Consider the following 5,831-nt stretch of genomic DNA (forward strand, 5'->3'; position numbering starts at 1 on the left):
ATTCTATCAATTGCTCAACAGTAATTTGTTCACCCACCGTAGAATACTTATGCTCTTGAGAGAAGCCACTAGTGAAACCTATGGCCCCCGGGTCTATTCTCATCATATCAATCTCCATTACACTAATACTTGTTTTGTTTTTACTTTGCCTTTTACTTTTCACTTTGCATCTCTATATCAAAAATACCAAAAATATTATTTATCATCTCTATCAGATCTCACCCTCGTAAGTGACCATGAAGGGATGGACAACCCCTAATTGCGTTGGTTGCGAGTAGCTATCGTTTTGTGCAGGTACGAGGGACTCGTGCGTGATCTCCTACTGGATTGATACCTTGGTTCTCAAAAACTGAGGGAAATACTTATGCTACTTTACTGCATCATCCTCTCCTCTTCGGGGAAATCCAATGCTGTGCTCAAGAGGTAGCAGGCTCTAGCCCATGTTAAATTCTATTGGACGGATATGGAGGCCACTATAATAGGGAGCCAGGATCCGGCGGGAGGCCAACATCCGGCCGAGCACTACTTGGTGCAAGTCACAGAAGGTGCCCACCTGATAGAGGCGTAGTGCTCGAAGAGTGTTTTATTCGAGTGATAAGTCGAATCATTGTAGAAAACAATGTTTAGTTTAATTATGAGGCTATGTTTATACTTTTGCCCGGAAGTATGATTGTGCCCCCTTTGCGGCCGTTCTTATATGTATAAGTAGTCCGAAAGATAGCAGTCGTTGGCTTCAGCCCCCACACAGACGATGCGGGGGTGTTCATGAAGAAATATGCATAATCACACTTGATCCAACGTCTTGGTCCGTTAAGGAGGTGATCGCACGCTGAACTAGGCAACCGGACTATATAGCTGTAACACTTTCGCTTAGCATGGGAGTCGAATGGTGGGGCTACTATGTAGCCCCTGGTGCATGCCCGCGCATCCGAATACGGGTGCGTGTGTACACGGCCGGGAAACGTCCCTTCGTTAATGCGGAGGAATCTTTAGGGATTCCGGTGAGTCTTCAAGTGGTTGAACAGTCTCTCGCTGTATCATGACAATCAGTTTCCGGCTTTCTCTACTGAGGCGCTCATCCGGAATAACCAGGGCACAATCGCAGTAGTTCTCCTTTGGCCTGCCTTAGCCAGATGATAGCGGAACGTAAGGCGGCAAACCCAAGAGCCGGGAAAACCCAACATTTGACCAAAGACATGATTCGGAGCTGATGCATATACGGCCAAACTCATGATGCCGAACACTCCCGAGGGTATTCGGTCTTTTGTAAAATAAGATAGGCTGACAAGAGCCTATTATAAACCCTTTATTTCTAGGTATGTGCAATTTAGTCTGCCGTGGCCAAATGCCAAAAACGGAAGTATCCTCTGTGGGTAAAGAACCCATGGGATGGTTAAACAAAAAGAGGCAGTAGAAAAGGTTTACATAGGGGCTTAATCTAAAAAGAAATCTGTTGCACGGGGCCCTGCTGCACGTGTGCGCCTTTGTCTCTGTTGTGCCGTATCCTGGAAGGGTATCGCGCGAACGTTGTCCGTAAAAAAAAGAAAAACTCGTAGGAGGGTGCAACGTGAGTATGCGATTAATAATAAAAGTGTGAGATGTTGGCCTGCCAATAAGGTCGAGCCAAGCGTGGGGCTGTATTAAATATAGGCAGCCCCTGGTTTCCGTTATGGGATTACATATACGGTGCCCTGTTTGAATTTTATCCGGGCTACCGGACTCGTCTAACCGTGTCTGTGGTCGTAATGACCAGTTATGTTTTCTAATACTGGAGGCCACTTATAGTCCGGCCGCCAGGGCCGTCGCGTGTTCCTCTACGCGTGAAGGGCGCTCTATGATTCCGCTAACGGTGATGATGCCACGGGGACCGGGCATCTTGAGTGTAAGGTGGCCATAGTGCGGCAGTGCGTTAAAGCGAGCGAAGGCCGTTCTTCCTAGCAATGCGTGATAGCTGCTTTGGAAGGGTGCGACAGTGAAGAGCAGCTCTTCGCTTCTGGAGTTGCCTGGGGAGCCGAATGTTACTTCCAGCACGACTGAGCCCCTGGCACAGACTTCAACGCCTGGTATCACCCCTTCAAAGGTGGTGTTGCTTTGTCTAATTCTGGATGGGTCTATCCCCATTTTGCGGACAGTGTCCTCGTATATTAAATTGAGACCACCGCCGCTGTCCATGAGGACACGGGTGAGACGGTATCCGTCGATTATTGGGTCAAGCACCAAGGCCTGTGTTCCTCCTCCCCGAATTGTAGTTCGACCGTCCATGTGATCGAAAGTGATCGGATGAGACATCCAGTAGTGAGATGTGGGTACGACGGGCTCTACATCGTGCGCTTCTATGGGTGCGCGTTCATGCCTTCTCGTGGATGTGTGAGTCGCCTGAATCATGTTTACTATTTTAACCTCTAGCGAGAATTTTTTCTGTCCCCCAGTGTTCGGCTGGTGAGGTTCATCCTCGTCTTCGCTTGGTGTGTCCCTCCCCTTGTGTTCGGCATTTAATTTGTTGGCCTACTTGAAGACCCAACACTCTCTATGGGTGTGGTTCGCAGGTTTCCCGGGGGTGCCATGAATTTGGCACAGTCTGTCCAGGACTCTGTTCAGACCGGACGGTCCATCTTTACTGCCTTTGAATGACTTCTTTTGCTGATCAGGTCGAGAGCCCCTGAATCCGGCATTGACCATCGTGCTGTCCGGGCTCTCTTCCTTGTTTTGGCGTTTGTTTTTATTACGCCGTGGCTTCCCGTTGCCATCCCTTATTTCGGATGTGCTGGGGTCGCTGGTGCCTTTACGGGCCAGCCAGCTATCCTCACCCGCGCAGAAGCAGGTCATAAGGCTTGTTAAGGCTGCCATTGTCCTTGGCTTTTCTTGTCCGAGGTGTCGGGCGAGCCATTCATCACAGATGCTGTGTTTGAAAGCCGCTAAGGCTTCGGCGTCCGGACATTCAACAATTTGATTCTTCTTAGTGAGGAATCTGTTCCAAAGCTTGCGGGCGGACTCTCCGGGCTGTTGGATTATGTGACTTAGATCGTCTGCATCTGGAGGCCGGACATAAGTCCGTTGAAAATTGGCCCTGAAAGCGTCTTCGAGTTCCTCCCAACTCCCAATTGAGTTTTCGGGGAGGCTTTTCAACCAATGTCGAGCTGGTCCCTTCAGCTTGAGGGGAAGGTATTTTATGGCGTGGAGGTCATCCCCATGAGCCATGTGAATATGCAGGATAAAATCCTCGATCCAGACCCCTGGGTCTATCGTGCCGTCGTATGCCTCTATGGTCATAGGTTTAAAACCTTGTGGGAATTCATGGTGTAGTACTTCTTCGGTGAAGCACAGGGGGTGAGCAACCCCTTTGTATCTGGGCGTGTTGTGGCATGTAGTCAGCTGTTGTTGTGTCCGGAGTTGATTCCGAACTGGTATCTGGCTTGTATGAGTGTTTGGGTGACCATAGTCCTTCGCTGGGGTGTGTCTTCTAGATCCATTTATCCGGATGCTCGCGTGGGTCGTGCGCAGTGTCCGCAGCCGCTCTGTTATGGTTGTGAAGCGGTACGTCTGGTTTCTTGGTGTCGGTGTACTAGAGTAGGGGTACCCTAGTATCACGAACTTGTGCACGGGCAGTTGTAGCACCCCGCGGCAAGGCTTGCCGGGTGACCGCCAAGGTCCTCCGTGGTCCCTTTGGAGCCATTCAAGAACAAAGTATTCAAGCCAAGGAGACAAGGCCCCGGCAAGAGGAGCTTGCCGGGAAGGCCAACCAAGGCATCGCAAGGAACTTGCCGCGACACGCCGCACGTCCCGGCAAGGCCCGGTGAGCGACAAGCTTCCGGGCGCGGCAAGACAACGACCGCGGCAAGGCGCTTGCCGCGGCAAGCGACCACTCTGCACCCACGCTCCAGCACATCCACCAACGTGTCGCCCTGGGGCCTTCCCAGGAGCGCGTGGCAAGAGGCTGTGCAGCCAGCGGTGCGCGGTGGCATGCGACGCTGACATGATTGCCATCGTGGCGAGTGATGGCGTCCCTGACGGTCCCTTTTTGCACTGTTTGGGCGACGCAGACGGGCATTTAATGCCTTTGTCCCCTGCCGTCAGGGTTAGGTAGGATATACTGTACAGGTGGTTGTACCAACCGCAATTCCTTTTCCATTTTTACCCTTGTCTGCATTGCCACCTGTCGGTGACCCCTTGAGCATATAAAAGGAGGCCCATGCGCAACGTAGAAGGGGTTCGGTTTGAAGCCAGAAAACACTCACGCTCGGTCTCGTTAGCAGCTCGAGTGTACTGTAGTACTCAGCGCTCCCGAGCAAGAACTCAATATAGTCAGACAAGCAGCAGTAGGGGTATTATCTCTCAGGGGAGCTCCGAAGCTGGGTAAACTGCTTGTGTGCTTTGCCTCGATCTGCTCTTCGTGCGATCTCCGCCCCCCGCCGAACCGAAAGGGGCTCGGTCCGCCGGTCCCCATAGGTGTTCGTGGATCAGCTTCCCCGACATCTTTGGCGCGCCAGGTAGGGGAACCTCTAGGTTGTGTGAACCTGATCTGGCGATTCACACGAGCTAGATCTTCATCTTCTTCATCGACATGCCACCGAAGAAGAAAACTTCGGCGGCAGCTGCTCCGTCCACGTCGATCCCACCACCACCGGAGCAAACGAGTGGTGGGGCAGACGCCGACGGGAGAACGGACATCGACGAGGGAGCTCACGTCGCTACCAGGTCCAAGGACAAGGCTGCGCAGGCCTCGGCGTCCGTACATGTTCCGCGCCCATCTCAGGAGGCGCAGGACCGACAGCGTCATGGTACTCGCAGTACCATACGTTTGTTGGGCCAAGATCGAGCTGGTGGATCTCGGGGTGCTCAAGACCAGCATGCATGCCAACATGCTGGCACGAGCGAGGCACGGTTGCCTGGACGGGATACTGCTCCTTCTAACGTAGTTAGAAGTCCAAGCATATCCCGCTCTTCGCACCGTTCGCCACTGCCACCCACCACTCCAGCAGAAGCTTTGGCGCGAGCTCAACTGCTCCTGGATTACCCTCCAACGTAAGACAAGATCGACGGATGGAGGGCCACTATTCAAAGTCTCATCGGCTTCGCCAACGGTGACACTCCGCGGCAGCCGAGTACATCGCGGCCGCGGTAGGACTGCCAGGCACGAGCCGGTGGCGACGAAACCGGTGGAGGTGCAGCCACCATGCACTCTCCACCCCGAAGGCCAAGATCGCCGACTCGTCGGATCCACCTCGACAGCGACTCCACCGCATCATCGGATCCACGAGCTCGTCGCGATCAGCGCCAAGTTCTTCACGAACGACAGCAAGAAGACGCTCGTACTCGCATCGAGCGCCGAAGAGAAGCGCGACGTCAATCAGACCAGTGCGCTGGGCCCTCTGTCGACATGCATGCGCCAGGGGAACCAGGCGACTTGCCGTACGCGGTAGGTTGCCCTGCATTCACTTGTGAGCTGCGGCAAGTCCAGTGGCCCAGCACGAAGAATTTCAAGCCAGACGTGCCAGAGAAGTACGACGGCAAGTCGCATCCGTCGGAGTTCCTCAGCATCTACACCATCACGGTGCAAGCTGCCGGGGCACGAGACAACAAGATCCTTGCCAACTACTTCCCGCTGGTGCTCAAGCCCAATGTCAGATCCTGGCTCATGCACTTGCCGGATAACTCCATATCCTCCTGGGCAGATCTATGCCATCAGTTTGTCGGCACCTTTACAAGCGGACACAAGCCTCATGGCCAAGAGAACAATCTTCATCTGCTTGCCCAGAAGGAAGGAGAGCCCCTGCGCAAGTACATTCAGAGATTCAGCCGTGTACAGCACAACATCCCAGATGTCCACCCTG

This window comes from Triticum aestivum, chromosome 7B (genome assembly GCF_018294505.1).
Source record: "Triticum aestivum cultivar Chinese Spring chromosome 7B, IWGSC CS RefSeq v2.1, whole genome shotgun sequence".
Lineage (NCBI taxonomy): Eukaryota > Viridiplantae > Streptophyta > Magnoliopsida > Poales > Poaceae > Triticum > Triticum aestivum.